Raw genomic sequence first — 19,470 nt, 5'->3', positions numbered from 1 at the left:
AAGTGTCAGTGTATTTAGCACTGCTGTGCTAATTGGGGACACTGTAAATAAGGAAACAAATATCGTAAATGAACAGAAACTCATTAAAAACCCCAACTGGTAGGAGGCAGACCAGTTGGCTATTTACAAAGCGTGCAGGAGTTGAATTCGGGGCCACCGAAGACAAATCCATCCAGTGGCAGGGAGGAGGACTTGAACCCGGGACCTCCGGCTTACAAGTGCAGCGCCCTAACCACTAGGCCACGCTCGCCTCCTCTAGATATGTTTTTTTATTTTTTGGTTCAGCTGCAAAAATTAGAGACTAACTTTTGCGCTTACGCTAAAGCAATATCATCAAGGTATCTTGTGTGACAGGCATTCAAGCCTTAAGATACAAGTCGGAGTTAAATATATTGTCAAACGCGATTTTAATCAATTTTATTTTCACTAAAAAATTTGTAAAATTCCGCGCAAATCTTGTCAATTTTGCGAAAGTTCTTGATTTGAACGATGTTTTCGACAACTTTTCGATATGACGAAATAAAAGCACTTGCTGTATTGATCACACGGTGAGCCTCCAGTTCTTCTTTTGTTAGCAAATAAATCACACAAGAATGCTTGTGGAAAATCAAATAATTTTATTTGTCATGCAAACCTTGGGTTCAATAACTCGCGCGGCTACAGAAAGGGATCACGTGAGGGCGAGGAAGCCAATTAGCTGAAACCTGTCAGTCTTAGACAGATTAGACCTCTTGCCGACACTCGACTAAGCTAAGTGAAAAGATCAAAGGTACTTCAAAGCTCGTGTGCACCAAGATGAGCGCTCTATCCAATCTTGGGCCATGTTTATGGAAAAGTAAAATAGCGAGTGTTGTTCATTTACGTATGCTGAAGGAAGAACTGGTGATTTTCAACTTCACTCATGAAAAGCGCTTATCTTAACACGGTGTCAACAGATTCACCGCCAAATGGCTTGTTTCGACCGCGTATCGTTGGGTTTTCTTTTACACTTGTGCCTGTGGCCTTTTCATCGGGTGGACGGCACCGTTATTAATATTTATTCATCGTTAGAGCCGTATAGTATTTTAGCTAATTTAAGTAGACCGGGATGGACGAATTACACGCTTGAAGCATCGAACACCGACGAACACGTTACTCTTCTTCAAATTCTGTCTATTGTTCAACAAACGGATTATTGCGAATGATTCGCAAGCCAGACTGCACATCTCTACAGCTTAATCCGTCTAATATTTATGTATCATCGACTTCCATATTTAATTCAGCAGAGAGGACTCAAAGACCTCTGACCGTGACAATTTTTGGAAAAAACTGCTTTAGAAAGCTTCAGAGAAAAGTGTCTCGGACCGCTTCTGTCGGAACGCGTGTGCTTCGATTGAAAGACTTCATTCACGAAGAAGATCCTGCGTCGCTAAGACTTAGAGATACACCATGGAGAAAGTATTTCAGATTCGACGCCAAATCCGATTATTTGGTGCTTCGAAAATCGTTACCTAGACTTCAAGAAAACACTCTGGTGTTGGAGTTGGTATTTCCGGTTGGTTCTAAGAATGCGAGTGGAAATAAACAAGTTCCTGTAGCGCGACTTGAGTTGTTTATCGATAAAAACGCAAACAATTTTGCCAAGAAGGTACGCCGATTTCGTCGTCGACCACAGAAAACAGCTCCCCGTTTCTCCAGCTCTCAGTTAATTGCTAAGGTTAGAGAAAATCGTCCTGAAGGAACAAGCGTTATTATGATTCAAGCACAAGATACGAACAATGGGTACACTGGGAAAATTAAATACTCGATGGAAGCGTCCCAGAATTTACTCAGTCTGTTGTTCTTTGGGATCGATCCTAACACGAGATTAATAAAAACTTCAGAATACGAACAAGATAGATTGTTGTTTGCTGAAGCAGATCTGACCATATATGTCGATGATTTAAACGACAACGCGCTGAACTTCGAATCATCCTCCTACAGAAAAGTCATACCAGAGGATATTTATATCGGAGAGACGGTCCTTGATGTGCGGGCACGCGATTTAGATACAGGTTCCAATGCAGATATCCCTTACAACATCATTAATAATAGTGGTGTTAACAGTGCATTTGCAATTGGTCAGAGTAGTGGTTCAATAACTATAGACAAACATCTGGATTGAGAAACTCTACAGCAATACTCCCTTACTGTCCAGGCAAGTAATAGTGCATCCCCTCCTAAGACAGGCCAGGCTACTGTGCGAATTACTGTTACTGATGTCAAGAGAGAATACTCCAAAAAGATTCCTGAAAACATCAAAACAGGGGAGCTAGTTTTGACTGTAAGTGCATCAGATGAGGACTTTGGCACCAATAGTGAAGTCACCTACAGTTTTAGCAGTGGTAATGACCAGGAACTTTTTTCTATCAATCATCTTAATGGTCAGATCAAAGTAAACAAGAAACTTGATTATGAGTACATTCCAGTGCATACACTTTTTGTGATGGCCTAAGACAAAGGCGAGTCACCAAATTACAATGAAACCTTGGTGGAGATATATCTTATTGATGTCAATGACAATCCACCTCAGTTTGTGAATTTTGATTTTCAAGAAATGGTCTCGGAACGTGAGAGTGTAGGACACACCTTTACACATGTTACTGCATTTGACGCAAATGATGGTACAAACCAACAGATCATTTACAGTTTAGTGGAGTTCAATTTACCATTTGGTATTAACAGCCAAACTGGGAACCTGTACCTTACCAGAAAATTAGACAGAGAGACAGTGAATCGATATGTATTTCACGTCAAGGCTGAAGATAAGGGCAGGCCCCCAACAAGCAGCCAAACTTAAGTGACCGTCAATGTGGGAGACATAAATGACAATCCTCCAAGATTTTCAAAATCCATTTATTTTGGTTCAGTGGAGGAGAATGCTGGATTTGGAACAACCATTGTTCAGGTGACAGCTACTGACCCTGATCTTGGGCAGACTACCATCTTTTACAGTCTCCAGATGTCTATTCTTAGTCAAAGACGATGCTTTTGAATTTCTGTTAATGGTGTTATAACATTATCATGTAGACGGGACTTCAGCAAGACTAGATTCTACTCATTAACAGTAAAAGCTAGTACAGTCACTTGGAAAGCTCTGCAGGTGTGCGCATTAATGTAACTGATTCTAACACTCACAAGCCCATTTTCCAACAACGTATTTACCGACAAAGGATTAGCGAGGCTACCGCAGTTGATGGAAGAGTTCTTATTGTCAAGGCAACTGATGATGACCAAGGATTGAATGCTAAACTGACCTATGCAATTGAACAATCTCAGCGAGATTTTAAAATCAATTCTAAAACTGGTGAGATCACTGTGTTGCATCTTTTAGATCCCAAAACAACTTCACAGTACAGGTTTGAAGTGAGTGCAACTGATCATGGTAATCTGCCATTTAAAGGAACTGCTAATGTACATATAACAGTAACAGATGTAAATGACAACACACCAAGATTTTTACAGTCCAACTATGAAAAATCCATTCTGGAAAATGTATGGCCTGGAACACGCGTTTTGGAAGTCTCTGCAGTTGATGATGATGTGGGTTCAAATAAAGCCATTATCTACTCATTTGTAAAAAATGGTAAATATATCTAATCTACTGTTTGATATTTCATCATGAGTTACATGCGTAAGTAACCCTCAAATAGGGTAATTTAGTGTTATCAACTGAGTTGGTAACTCACCATAAAGAGTTATAAAGCTGATGTTTCGAGTGTTAGCCCATTGTCATGGCCTTGAGAAAGGGGCAAGGCTTGAAACATTAGCTTTGTAATTCTTTAAGGTAGCCAATCTGTACGTTATCAACTCAGTTGATAATAATGGATTACCCTGTTCCTCCACCAACGCAGCACCATAGTTTCTTTAGAAACTTAACCCTCTTAATCCCCAAATACTTGCATGTAGTACATATAGACTGAATCAGTCTGATAACATATTTCAATTTCAGGTGTTCATTTGTATTTCCCTGTTGTTTTGTAGACATTTATAGCTAAGTAATCCCTAACCCTTTGCTGCTTAACATCAGTATACAAGTTCTCCATACTGTTCTCTATACATTTTCAACCAACAAGGAGAATTTGTCAAACAATGAAGAATTTCTTGGGTTTGTGATCATTTCCTTTATTCTCATGACCTCAATGTTTGATCCAGAGGTAAAACTGTTGGGAGTAATTATTATTATTATTTTTTTTTATTTTTTTTTTTATTTTCACTTAAAGCACAAATACTAGAATAATACAAACAAATACAAAGTTAATTACACTAACGCTTACGCTACTCACTAACACTAATTACGAAATACTGCGTTACATTACATTCACAGTCGGCTAGATTTAATTTATGTTGTGGTTATATAATAATATAAACCTAATTTGTACAAATACTTCTACATCAAATTCCTTTTTTGGTAGAACGACTGTATATACAACTGCGTCTATAACTGTTAATACCCGATACTCATCTATTGAGTTACAATAACATGTTTTCCCATTTTTTATAATGAATAGATTCTTTTTTATTCTTTTTTGCAATCAAAAATTCAAATTTCCGAGTTTCAGATGTTTTAGCCTTCAGTAAGGATACAGACGGCTTGATATTTTTACAACGACATGAATAAATGGTATATTTTCCAAGAATGATTATGTGATTTAACAAACAATTCCCAGGGATATTATCGGAAATACCAAAGAGGATTGTTACCTCATCAAGCTTATCAATTTTCATATTGTAAGTATTTAACCAAGAAATAACCGAAATCCAAAAGTTTTTAGTGTAAGTACAGCTGATTAGAAGATGCTCAAGAGTTTCTTTGTGATCTCCACAAAAGGTACACATCGGAGAAGGAACCAAATTCATTTTATATAGGATTTTATTGGTGTAGAGAATACGATTTAAGATTTTGTATTGAAAGGCTCTCGTTCTAGTGTCAAGAGTGACTCGACCCGGCAATAGATAAATATTTTTTCCAGTCTATATTACCTGAAATATTGTATACGGAATTAAACTTAGATTGGGCAGTCGGAGAAATCTGGATTCGTTTGACCAGGGTGGAATAGATTGATTTTGAAGTCATTCTAGTTATATCTTGAACATCGTCTGAAACAGTTTTGTCAATTCGGTTGTTATTATTCTCTCCAACGTTAAGGAGCTGTTTCCAGTTAGGCGGAATGGCGGAAAAAATGCCTTGTAGGAGTAAGTAATCTGACAAGGAGAGATTTTTCTCTCTAAAAGCGTCCCACCTTTTTAATTTTGAGTCATTTGAGAGAATATCTCCAAGTTTCACAAAACCTGCTTCTTTTATTCTCTTGTTGTATATTGATTTCTTGTTAATCAAGAGGTTCTGGTTGTTCCAGATAGTCACATTTAAAACGTCCTGTTTTGTAGCTATTATATCGTGATTGCCATTAAAGTCAGACAAAACTTCAAGACATTCTTTATTAAAAGAAGGTAGTTTACAGGGTAGGCGCGATGGATTGAAATTGCACTGAAGCAGAAAAACTGGTTCCTACATTCTTAAGATAATGAGACAAGAAAACTTTCCACGGACTACTATTATCATCTAAATACCTTGCCAGACACACAATTCTTTGAGTTTTAATTAAAGATTCAGGGTGAGGCATTTTGAGGCCACCGTCTTCGTATTCACTAATTAAGGCTAGTCTTTTGACTTTGTCTTTGCCTCTCCACACGAAATTGAATATCACAGAATTTATGCTTTTAATTATATCCTTATCAAAAGAGATAAAGGAGGCCCGATACATAAACTTAGGCATAGCAAATGTTTTGACTAATTGAATTTTACCAATTAATGTTAAGTTTCTCCATTGCCAGCAACTTAAGGACTTTCTTATTGACTTTAAAGTAAGGTCAAAGTTAAGCTCTCTGCTTTTACGCTGATCATAAGTGAAAAATATACCTAGTATTTTAATTGGCTCATTCACCTTATTAATATCGAGAGCTTCGTGATTTCGATAGGAACTTCCTAACCAGTAGGCTTCTTTTTTGTCCTTATTTAGTTTAAGCCCTGAACATTCGCCATATGTGTTCAATAAGGAACTAAGAGAGTCATAAGATTCCTTATCGCGTAAAAAGTTTGTTAAGTCATCGGCGAAAGTGATACATTTGATTTCTTTGTTTTCTACTACTATACCTTTTATATCTCGAGTCTGTTTGATAGCGGTAAGGAGGGTTTCCAAGGCTAAAATAAATAAATAGGGCGAGAGAGGGTCACCCTGTCTAACTCCTCTTCCGATTGAATAGAGGAGTTGCTACACCATTATTCATAATGCAGCTGGATATATTAGTATAGAAAAGACGTATCCACCTAATAAAGGATTCTCCAAAATTGAACTTTTCCAAGGTCTTAAAAAGGAAGTTCCAACTTAAGGAGTCAAACGCTTTCTCGAAGTCAATGGTCACCATGAGACCGGGGAGATTGTATAACTTTGTATAGTCCATAATATCACCTATAGTTCGTACTGCATCAAAGATGTTCCTTCCTTTCACATATGCGCACTGTTCAGCACTAATTAAGTCGGAAAGAACTTTCTCGAGTCTTAATGATATAGCTTTGGACGCAATCTTAACATCCACGTTTGACAAAGAAATGGGTCTCCAATTCGCAACATATCTTTTATCCTTGTTTTTCTTCTCAATAAGTTTTATAATTCCTTGTTTTTGGGAGTTTGCCAATTCTCCTTTTCCATAGGAACTGTTTAGAGAATCAACTAACAAATGTCCTAAGGTGGGCCAAAATACTTGATAAAATTCTGCTGTCAGGCCATCGTTACCTGGGGATTTTCCGTTTTTAAACGTTTGTAGAGCTTTAAAACACTATGTTGGGAGTAATTAGATGTTTATCATTCTTAGGGATTAAAGGGTTAAAGATATAAAATCTGTAGCTTTTTTTTTTACAACATTCCAAATCTTTTTTACTTAAAATTCATCTTAAGCTACACTGTCTAACGCTGGTGCATGCCTAAAATTTGTTAACATGTTTTAGCAAGAGTGGGTGAAGAAAAATCTAATCAGTGACACCCTTGGCTGCTTCTTGTGTTCAACTATTTTTTTGTTCTATTTACATTTGGACATCTGCTGTGATCTGAACAGACCCATGGCAACATTGAATGTGTTTATTTTTACATAATAATAAAAGCACAATGTTGTTGGCCCTCTACAGCCTAACATCAGTATGCATAATCTCCACACTGTTGTCTATACATTTCCTAAGGTGCTGATGAGGAGAATTTGATAAACCATCAAGAGCTTCTCTTGTTTATGATCATTTCCTTTATTCTTGTGACCTTAATGTGTGATTCTGGGGGATATTTTAAGGAGAAATTAGATGCTAGTCACTCTTAGGGGTTAAAGGGTTGATAGGTTTTAAGTACAGGTATTGATTAAGTGATTTATGATCGTGTTCTTATTAATATTTTTGGTTGTTGTTGTTGTATTTTTCAATACTCATCTAGGTGATGGAGGTGGTGCTTTTCAAATTGATAGCAATCAGGGAGTCATCAGAACTTTGCTGTCACTTGATCGTGAAACAATTCCCGAATATGAACTGACCGTGGTTGCTGCCGACAAAGGCAGATCATCAATGAAATCAACTGTGAAAGTCAAGATAACACTGGAAGATGTTTGTGACAGTAAACCAAAATTTGAAAAGGATCTGTATGTAGTGTTTCTTGATGAAGATGTGAGAATGCATTCCAATGTGGTCACTATGAAAGCAAGACCTTGTTCAAGGTGGTGAGATTTTTTACAGCATTGTGTCTGGCAATGATTCATTAACATTTGTCATTCAGAGAAATGGTGTGATTGTGACCAAGAGATTGTTAGATTATGTTACAAAACCTGAGTATATTCTTATAGAATCAAGGATAATTAAGGCAACTGAAAGTCACCACTTGAGGATGATATTTCTAATCTCAAGCTCTGAGTGGCTGTTTATAAAAATGATCACTTTAGCTTTTATAATCCTTTGTATGTAAGAGACATGGTGTACATAAACATGGTACAGGTTTCCAAAATAGCAAAAGTTACTCCCCTTTCCTTTCAAAGATGGCTTGTTTGTCGAAGAAATATGCAACTTTCCCTTACCGACATCCAGAAAGAGCTGCTTGTCACGCACTGACTATACTGACAAATCCAACACCTACAGCTCATTAAAGGTGATATTCCACTCAGTTGGAGTGCGAACTAATTACAGATGCCCCTGTGCTACTGACTATTGAGGAGAAAGTTGTGACACAGGTTTAAACTTGTGCTACTCCAATCCTTGTGGAAACAATGGGAAGTGTGTGTGTGTAGAGGAAGGCTACTCTTGTATATGCAATCCAGGAAGAACTGGTGTAAACTGTGTGATTGACATGTCAAAGAGCAAGTGTCCTACGGACTCAAAAGCGACAGAAAATCATCTAAATGCAAATCCATGCCATAGTGATGGTGGTTGTAAAAATGTTCTTGGAAGCAGGTTCACCTGTCAGTGCAAAGATCCGAATGAAGTTGATGGGTCACTGTGCCAACTGAAAACATGCAGTTTTAAAAAAAAGGATCATTTGTTGCCTTTCCTGGTAAGGATTTATTTTGTAGTTACATGTACTATAATTCCTAGAATAAGCTCTTCTACTTTACTTTGGTAAGCACCCCTTCTAAAACTTGCCACTTCTGCATGACTGCATGGGTCACTTGATACTCAAGTAGACTTTACTCTTTTTTACTGAATTTGACTGAATTTCACACAGGATTGAAAATGGATGAAAAACTGACAGAATTAAGACACAATGAATTTTTGAATGTTGAGGTTTTTAAAGTTAAGTGCTGGTGTTGTGTAACAAATAGATTATTAATATGGGAGGTGACTTGAAATCAAACAAGTTAGTCACATAATTATACTATGTTAGGAGCAGTGTGTTCCAATCCAGTTGCTACTTCTACCTTGTGTTGGAGGATGGAATTTCAATTGTTGTGAGGCTTTTTGTGAGTTTAAGTGTATTGGTTTACTATCCTTCATGTAGCTCCTTCTAAAAGGTAATTCTATGTTAACCCTTTTCACCCAAACATCAGTATCCATATTCTCCTTACTGTTCTCTGTACATTTCCTAAGTTAACCCTATAACTCCCAAGATCTGATTGTTAATTCTCCCCTGTAGCTGCTATACATTTCCTTGTAAATTAGTTATGAGAACTTGGTGCTACAGTAGATCAAGATAGCAACCTCTACCTGATAAGTTTGAATTTTCTCATTACTTGTTTGCTGAAAAATGTATGGATATTGTAGGGAGAAGTTTTATGTTAATCACTTCTGGGAGTTAAAGGGTTAATGACAAAGAGACTGTACAACAATCAAGAGCTTCTTTAGCTGGTGATCATTTCCTTTATTCCAGGGACTTTAATGAGTGATTTAGGGGTGATATTGCAATGAGAAATTAGATGCTAGTCACTCTTAGGGGTGAATCCATTGTTACTCAATGTCACTGTTTGTAGTTTGTTTTGATGTGATGATAATAATGACGTTAATTTTTCCTAGCACTGAAACAAAGATGGCGTTTACACATACAGATGGAGTTTGCCACCACTGTGCACAATGGGCTCTTGCCCCTCAACGGACGGTATGATGGAAAACACAACTTTATTGCCATGGAGGTGTCAGGCAAGGACAAGTTTGGTTCAGGTTTTCACTTTTTTCCCACGAAGTTATTGTTACATCAAATGTAAATGGTGGTGTCATTGATGGCAATTGGCATAACGTAGAAGTGGCATTTCAGAACAGGGTAAGAATCATTTTGGGAAAAAAATTTCCAAATTTTATATGAATTCCATTTTATTTGTGCATATGCACATGAATCACTATGAACTCAAAACCCATGAAAATCTTGTGAAATAATTCATTGTAAATTCACAGATTTTTCACAGAATTTTCATGGTTAAATCAATGACATTTTCATGGTCTCAGTGCCATGAAAAAGACCTGAAAAATCCCATGAAAAACCTGTGAAAATTTCCATATTCACGACCCATGAAATATTGAGTAAAGTGACCTAGAAGCCATGAAATACCCATGAAAATGGCATTTCATGGCCTTTTCAAAGGTACTGAGAAACCCATGAATTTCAAGCCCAAAATTTCATGGTGTCAAAGTTCACTAGTTTTTAATGGGTTGCAACAAATCATGACCCATGAATATCCTGTGAATATGTAAAAAATTCATAGACCATGAAAATTTTCCTTGAATTTTCATGGCCTCTACATGGTTTTTTCATGGCACATGAAAGTTAATTGCCAGTTAGTTTTTATGGGGTTGTTAGGAATATACAAGCACCATGAAAATTCTTTGGAAACCCTATGAATTTGGAATTAAAAATTCTTCACTTTTCTTGTACCAAAGACTGTACTACAGTGTATAGCTTGCAGCACACCACAACTGTAATACATACACTATCACTTAAATTATACACTGAAGAACTAACCTATCTGTGAAACTTCTTGGTCCTGTTGTACAAGCACACACACATGAAAGACATGACCAGAAGTCTGGATTCTCTGATAGTTTATTTTGTTTCACCAGCTGTATATAAATATTACTTTAGGATTCCAAAATTGTGATAATTCAGTTTACACTTTCTTAAATAAAAAAAAGTTGGTATGAAATTTTCTGCATAAAATTAAGATGTTAATGATTTTTAGCTCTATTTTGATATCACTGATTTTCCTTGTGGAGACAGATTCTGCTCCTATATTTCTGTTTATTTAAACTATTTTGAAGGTATATTATAAATAAATTTGATGTGAAAAATATTTGGACGAAATTATTGAAAATATACTCACTGGTTTGATGTATTTTTGTCTAAACTTCAAATATCATTTCCTTCGTCTAAAATCATGTGTAAAATGTTATGGACAGTTATTACAATGTCTATTTATGTAACAGCGTTCATGTAAATTTCTTAATATGTTTTACACTTGTGATCAATACTCTCATGGTAACTAACAACAAAACAATTACCAACTTTCTGCACTCTTGCATGTGTGAAGATTTATCTATGGCTGACTATGTCAGTGTCTCTCTGTTTTGGCCACCTGAATGTGCCATCCTTTCGGTTATCATTACTATTTGCATCTTCATCATCATTTGGACCAAGATAGGCTGCTTTAGCAAGTTTGCATTTCCTTTCATCAGTTTTGTAGACCAACACTCTTCACTGTTTGCAAAATAAAGGGAGCACATCATCAGTTATCTAGGAGCCTTTCTTATGTACGTAGTAAACCTAGAAATGGATAACTCGCCAAAACAGGTTCTTTTCAACATGAAGCCGTCAGATATTAAGCGACGCACTGTGGAAGTGAGGTGAGGTATTTCGTATTCAGAATTTGACTGTATTTTTTATTCCTAAGAACGGTCGTAAGTATTTCCATACAAACTCTTGTGATGTTTCGCCAGATGATCACAGAATATAATTTTCAAGTTAAATCAATAGTTAGCGTGCGCGCTCCGATGTTTACGCGTAATAAGATGACCAAGCTTGAACTTACCCCTTCACGTTGTAATGCATATCGATAACTTCATCTTGAGGAAACCTCTTTGAAAAAACTTTTCAGACGGTCCATTGCGTTGATCTGGAAAAAAAGAGACTGCTACACAAACACTACGAGAGATGCAATTGGAATGAAACCATTCCGTTCGAGGTACGAAAAAACCGCCACTTCTTCGTAAATCACGTGTACTTTCACGTGGTGACCTTAGGTCATCGCAGCCATCATAGGTCAGCGGTCACATAGTGACCTCACAGGTTATCGTGTTCGACGTTACGAAATGACTCCGAAGAGGTTTCGTTGCTGCGTCTGTAATCTTACAAAATAAAGCAGCACAAAAAGCTGTTCGGTATTTGGAATTCGAAGCAAGTAACAACCGACAGGACATCAGAGTCCAAGAAAGTCAGAGCTGACATCGACAGTGATTCCTGTGAAAGCGATCACGAAATCAACAACGATGTTGTAGAAGGCGATCTCAATGAATACATGAAGGTAACGTTTCATCCCGACTGAGAAGATGGCCTGACTCTGTTAACCGGCGACTCTATGAACGAGGTAAAAATAGAATTTTTTTCAGGTTACATTTGCACACTATTCAAAGTTCCAAATTGGGGTGACAAAGTGATTGATTTGTCATTGTTTTGTTCCACATTTCGTGTAGATGCAATGCGTACCATTGCTGTACAACTTAAGCATCTGTACTCTGCAGGTGCCTTACTGGAAAAGCCCTAGAAGATTCCTCAGCCGTAAGAATGTAAGAGAAGGCCTTGAACAGGTTTCCAGAGTCATGGCTAACAATCAAAGCCAGCAGTGAGGCAGAAAAAATTCAACAAAGTCGTCCAGGCATGGCGAAGGCAAAAAGGCCCCAAAAAATCAAAGTGAGGATCAAACATCTGGGTCATTGCCTCCAGCCCCATTTGTCTCAACAAAGGAGCAAATTGAAGATCCATTGTTTTTAGTCATTTTTTTGTGATTTCCTGTACATTTTACGTTAACAAAGGCCACTTAAGATGTTTAGGGACATTTTCATTCGACAGTTTTCGCGCTGTACACCAAAATTCCATCAGTGGATAAATTTATAACAAGTCAGTTCCACGGATCATGAAAGTCAGCTCGTTGACAAATCAGTGACTGTGATGAACTCATTAATACCACTTTTAATGGCCTATGGATTCATCAATGAAATTCATGGGCAACAGATTTCAGGAAATATTCATGGCCCATTAATTTTGTTCTCCCAAAACAAATAAATTGTTAGCCCATGAAATGCTGTTTGATTGCAATTCATGGGCATGAAATTCATTCTGATGACTTTCTGGGGAAACTAATGGGTCATGAAAGTAGACTTTGAAGAAATTCATGGGTCATGAAAGTAGGCATATAAAGAAATTCATGGGTCATGAAACTAATTCTGGTGACTTTCATGGCAAATCAATGGGTCATAAAAATTGACTTTGAAGAAATTCATGGGTCATGAAAAAAATTCCCCTAATTCATGGAAAATTCATGGCTAAAAATAACCCCATGAAATTTCATTTTGCAGTATTCATGGGCCATGAAATGATCTTCATGGCTTTTTCACTCGAAATTCATGGAATTTTCATAAAACTACAGTTCATAGTGAATGTGAATTACATTTTATTTCATCAATAACCTTTTATACCATGTAAGTCTTCTGTTCAGTTAACCTTTTAACTCCCAAGATCTGAGTGTCAATTCTCCCCTGTAGCTGCTGTTCATTTTCTTTAAATTAGTATTAGGTTTACATTACCTGAGTAATGGATAATGTTTGGATATTATAATTATGTGTTTGTTACTTCTGGGAGTTGAAGGGTGAAGGAGGCAATGAGAAATTCAATTTATTTTGTATCACAGTCTGTTACTTTTTTTCTGGTACTTTACAATTTGTAAAGTTCTGAACTAGATGTTACTTTAAATTTGTAAACTATTTCAAACTGACATGTACCTACAGGTAAAGTGTAAAACTACAGATTGGAGCTTTCCTAGAGCAATATTCACATAATGGTTTCAATATGTTTTTGAGTGTCCTGTGATTTTGTGGCTTAAACTTTTTACTCTAAAGGTTATATGTATTTTTGGTGGCCAATAGCCTGTAGACAACTCTTGTGTAATTTGAGGGTAAATATGTTAACTTCAGTTGTTAAGATTCAAGTGTCGAGGGTCATGTCTCAAACATATCTGACCATTCACATCACCACAGTATTTGCTGGTTGCACAATTGTGTGTTTGGTTTGCTCAATATCAGAAAAAAAATGGCTAAAAATTGTATTATTTATGGAATTGTTTACTGATTTGAAGAGTGCAGTTTTGGAATGGTGTATGTTACACAATACTTTTCATTTGACATTCCTTACAATGCAAAAATTCCAGTCATTTAAATTGATTAGAGAGCCTTATCTCTTAGAGTTGAAAATTGTTCTTTTTTTTATGGAACAATTTCATAAAATCACGCACTCAATCTTGGTTAAATTTCACTGCATGGAAGCCAAAACCTGTTAAAAATCTAAAATATATGTTTTCATCAGCGATTAAACAAACCACCCAAAAGACATGATCAACTTTGCAATTATCTGCTTCTCTGTGCTAATATTTTGATAGATATTACTCGACTATTTTATAGAGCATCTCAATTAGGGTAAAACTCTTGACAAAAAACAACACTTGCCCGTTTTTCCTCTTTATCATCCATTAAAAAAAAAAAACAATTTCAAGCAAGACAAAAACAAAAGAACAAACTTGAAATTTTCATATGAAAACAACTACTACCTTCATTGATAACCTCTGAACTTAAAGAAAGTCAAAATGTAAAGGAATGAAGATAAATATTTCCTTCTCAGATCAATAATCCAAAAATAATTTTGGAAGTATCACAATTTCTTCAGAGCATCAAGCTATTTAAGTTTGGAAAAAAACAAACATACATACTGATGCAGACAGCTCCTGCAGTGATAAGCAATTCAAAATTTCAACCTGGCACAGCTATGACAAAAAACTTAGCATTGAAACATGTATGAACATGCACAACATGTGCCAAGATAACCTGTGTTTTAAATGATCTTACCAAGCATTGTATACAAATGAACAAATTGACTACATATGGATAAAAAGTCTTAACACTTTACACCCTTACATCAGTATGCATATTCTCCTTATTGTTCTCTATACATTTTCTAAGGTGCTGGCAAGGAGAATTTGTCTAACAATCAAGAGATTCTTCAATAAATTATCATTTCCTTTATTTTCATGACCTAAATGTTTGATTCAAGGATGATATTGAAAGGAGAAATTAGATGCTGGTCACTCTCAGGGATTAAAGGGTCAAAGAAGGGCAGCAAGAGTAATAAGAAGGAAAAAAAAAGAACATTCTGGGGATAGCAGTAAACACATACAGTTAATATACTTCAGTATGTATGAGAGAACATCAGAAGTGTGAATCCAAAGGTTGCAATTTCAACTCTGAGAATTCAGAGTGCTTTTAGTCTGAGTATGAACACAAATGAGTGTTCCCGTAATCTTGAATATTTAAAACCAGGAATCAAATGAACATAAAATAGTTACAGGGTGAGGTCATGTTACAATGATATTTTGCACATCATTTATATCATTCTTTGTGCTGAAAAACAGCATTAGTAGGGGCTGGACAAAAATTGGGACGTAGTCCTGTCTCTCCCTCCAGTTGCTATTTGTTATTTATTGGGGAGAACTCAAAGTTACTTGTTTTCCATTGCAATAGCACTGAGTGGTGTGCAATGAAAATGCATGACCTATAAGTGATTCATTGTATTCTTTCAAAAGTAATTTCAAGTTGAAATATGACTTGTATTGTTTAAAAAAATTGAAGAGGTCATGGGAAAATAATGGGCATCACACAACAAAAAGTCTGAACTTGTGAGAAAATACTAAAATATATCAATCCTTTTGAATGTTGTTGATACTGAATTTTTAACTTAGAGAAAAGAAAAGAAGACTTTGGAATTATATCTCGTCTGGTGTAGGCATGGCAATTACTGGTAGAAACCAAATAATTTGCAGCTGATAAGGGAGAGCCATATTCCAAAACTGCATCACTGTAGATGTAAAATCTCATTGAAATAAAAGTTGTGGACCATATGTAAAAGAATATAGTTGAGCCCCAAAGAACATTTGGAGGGCATAATATTTAGTATTGGAGTGCTACTGTTATCAGTTCTGTACAGAATCCTAATCAGATTATTGTTTTTCAAACTTAAATCTTTCATCTATGACTGCCTAGTTTTAATAATTAGAATTTTCCATCTTGGTTTTTCCTTTATCATTTCCTTATCATGTCTTTGTACATTGTACAATTGTATATCCAGCATGCCCTCATCTGAATGAATGGTAGCCTAGGCCACTTTAATTTTGTCAGATAATTCTACAAATTGGCCAAAAAAAATAATCTGATCTCAGATGCCTGAAGGATAACTCAACAAATATCTCATCTTTCTGCTCTTAATTCAGTAAGTGACTTTCCTGAGATGAACCTTTTAATTATTAGAAGTGATTAACATGTAACTTCTCCCTATGGTATCCATACATAATTATTAGAAGTGATTAACATGTAACTTCTCCCTGTGGTATCCATACATAATTATTAGAAGTGATTAACATGTAACTTCTCCCTATGGTATCCATACATAATTATTAGAAGTGATTAACATGTAACTTCTCCCTATGGTATCCATACATAATTATTAGAAGTGATTAACATGTAACTTCTCCCTATGGTATCCATACATAATTATTAGAAGTGATTAACATGTAACTTCTCCCTGTGGTATCCATACATAATTATTAGAAGTGATTAACATGTAACTTCTCCCTGTGGTATCCATATATAATTATTAGAAGTGATTAACATGTAACTTCTCGCTATGGTATCCATACATAATTATTAGAAGTGATTAACATGTAACTTCTCGCTATGGTATCCATACATAATTATTAGAAGTGATTAACATGTAACTTCTCCCTATGGTATCCATACATAATTATTAGAAGTGATTAACATGTAACTTCTCCCTATGGTATCCATACATAATTATTAGAAGTGATTAACATGTAACTTCTCTTTATTGTATCCATACATAATTATTAGAAGTGATTAACATGTAACTTCTCCCTGTGGTATCCATACATAATTATTAGAAGTGATTAACATGTAACTTCTCCCTATGGTATCCATACATAATTATTAGAAGTGATTAACATGTAACTTCTCCCTATGGTATCCATACATAATTATTAGAAGTGATTAACATGTAACTTCTCGCTATGGTATCTATACATAATTATTAGAAGTGATTAACATGTAACTTCTCCCTATGGTAACCATACATAATTATTAGAAGTGATTAACATGTAACTTCTCCCTATGGTATCCATACATAATTATTAGAAGTGATTAACATGAAACTTCTCCCTATGGTATCCATACATAATTATTAGAAGTGATTAACATGTAACTTCTCCCTATGGTATCCATACATAATTATTAGAAGTGATTAACATGTAACTTCTCTTTATTGTATCTATACATAATTATTAGAAGTGATTAACATGTAACTTCTCCCTATGGTATCCATACATAATTATTAGAAGTGATTAACATGTAACTTCTCCCAATGGTATCCATACATAATTATTAGAAGTGATTAACATGTAACTTCTCCCTATGGTATCCATACATAATTATTAGAAGTGATTAACATGTAACTTCTCCCTATGGTATCCATACATAATTATTAGAAGTGATTAACATGTAACATCTCGCTATGGTATCCATACATAATTATTAGAAGTGATTAACATGTAACTTCTCCCTATGGTATCCATACATAATTATTAGAAGTGATTAACATGTAACTTCTCCCTATGGTATCCATACATAATTATTAGAAGTGATTAACATGTAACTTCTCCCTATGGTATCCATACATAATTATTAGAAGTGATTAACATGTAACTTCTCCCTATGGTATCCATACATAATTATTAGAAGTGATTAACATGTAACTTCTCTTTATTGTATCCATACATAATTATTAGAAGTGATTAACATGTAACTTCTCCCTGTGGTATCCATACATAATTATTAGAAGTGATTAACATGTAACTTCTCCCTATGGTATCCATACATAATTAGTAGAAGTGATTAACATGTAACTTCTCCCAATAGTATCCATACATAATTATTAGAAGTGATTAACATGTAACTTCTCCCTATGGTATCCATACATAATTAGTAGAAGTGATTAACATGTAACTTCTCGCTATGGTATCCATACATAATTATTAGAAGTGATTAACATATAACTTCTCCCTATGGTATCCATACATAATTATTAGAAGTGATTAACATGTAACTTCTCCCTATGGTATCCATACATAATTATTAGAAGTGATTAACATGTAACTTCTCTTTATTGTATCCATACATAATTATTAGAAGTGATTAACATGTAACTTCTCCCTGTGGTATCCATACATAATTATTAGAAGTGATTAACATGTAACTTCTCCCTATGGTATCCATACATAATTATTAGAAGTGATTAACATGTAACTTCTCCCTATGGTATCCATACATAATTATTAGAAGTGATTAACATGTTACTTCTCGCTATGGTATCCATACATAATTATTAGAAGTGATTAACATGTAACTTCTCCCTATGGTATCCATACATAATTATTAGAAGTGATTAACATGTAACTTCTCCCTATGGTATCCATACATAATTATTAGAAGTGATTAACATGTAACTTCTCCCTATGGTATCCATACATAATTATTAGAAGTGATTAACATGTAACTTCTCTTTATTGTATCCATACATAATTATTAGAAGTGATTAACATGTAACTTCTCCCTATGGTATCCATACATAATTATTAGAAGTGATTAACATGTAACTTCTCCCTATGTTATCCATACATAATTCTGCAAACAGGTAATAAGAATACTCAGACTTATCAGTTACAGTTGTCTTCTTGATCTAACACCAAATCCTTGTAACTACAATTGTATTTTAAAAGGGAATGTGTAGCAGCAAGAGGGGAGAATTAACAATCACATCTTAGGAGTTAAACTGCTATGTACATATATTGGAGGGATTTGACCCTGTCAGCAAACAACACTTTCACCTTTACCTGTAACCCTTTAACTCCCAAGATCTCATTAATAATTCTCCTTACTGTCTGCCATACAGTTCTTCTGAAGCTAGTTTGGGGAATTTGGTAATGGATCAAGTAATAATCCCTAATAAAGATTTTTCTTATTCACATCACGTGTCTGCTTGATATTATGTTGATATTGTAAGGAGAAATTCTGTCTTGGTCACTCATGGGAGTTAAAGGGTTAACCCCCTGTTACAATCCAGTATCCCAAGTTATCTTGTGTTTTACTTTGATGATCTCAGAGTTAGTCTTCACTTTATATTGAAAAAATTTAATTCATACAAGGATAAGTAACCCTTTTTTGAAGTGTTTTTTACCCAGTAAATCATTTTTTTCTCTTTTTTCAGACTGGCATTATCATTGTTGACAACTGTAAACTTGCAGTGGCAATGAATTTTGGGACCAAAGCAGCCTTCTTCCCATGTGCCGCAGCACAGCAACTTCAAATGAAAGATGAATTGGAAAATTACAGGTACATTTTTATGTGAATGCACACCGAATGCACACCATCAGAGAGGCAGAGTGGCTGAGTGCTTAGGGTGCTGGCCAGGTGCTTAGGGTGCTGGCTAGGTGCTTGGGTGCCAGCCAGGTGCTTAGGGCACTTGCCAAGTGCAAAGGGTACTGGCCAAGTGCTTAGGGCACTGGACTTGTAATCTGGTGGTCCAAGGGTGTAGTTCCCCACTCAGCTACTTACTG

General features: G+C 35.5%; 1 long non-coding RNA gene and 1 pseudogene across 2 annotated transcripts; both read left to right on the top strand.

Annotated features, from left to right (window-relative positions):
• The first annotated feature begins 734 nt into the window (after positions 1-734).
• LOC149045634 (cadherin EGF LAG seven-pass G-type receptor 2-like) lies at positions 735-19,262 on the top strand (annotated as a pseudogene). Its single transcript, XR_016186881.1, has 4 exons — positions 735-3,604; positions 7,494-8,597; positions 9,554-9,797; positions 19,122-19,262. The product of XR_016186881.1 is annotated as a cadherin EGF LAG seven-pass G-type receptor 2-like (transcript).
• On the top strand, positions 11,721-12,849 carry LOC149045635 (uncharacterized). Its single transcript, XR_016186899.1, has 2 exons — positions 11,721-12,111; positions 12,266-12,849. It is a non-coding gene; the product is annotated as an uncharacterized LOC149045635 (long non-coding RNA).
• Positions 19,263-19,470: the final 208 nt, after the last annotated feature.

This window comes from Pocillopora damicornis, chromosome 5 (assembly GCF_964200805.1).
Source record: "Pocillopora damicornis chromosome 5, jaPocDami1.2, whole genome shotgun sequence".
Classification (NCBI taxonomy): domain Eukaryota; kingdom Metazoa; phylum Cnidaria; class Anthozoa; order Scleractinia; family Pocilloporidae; genus Pocillopora; species Pocillopora damicornis.
Note: the sequence above shows the minus strand (reverse complement) of the source record. Positions and strands in the feature narration are given on the sequence as shown.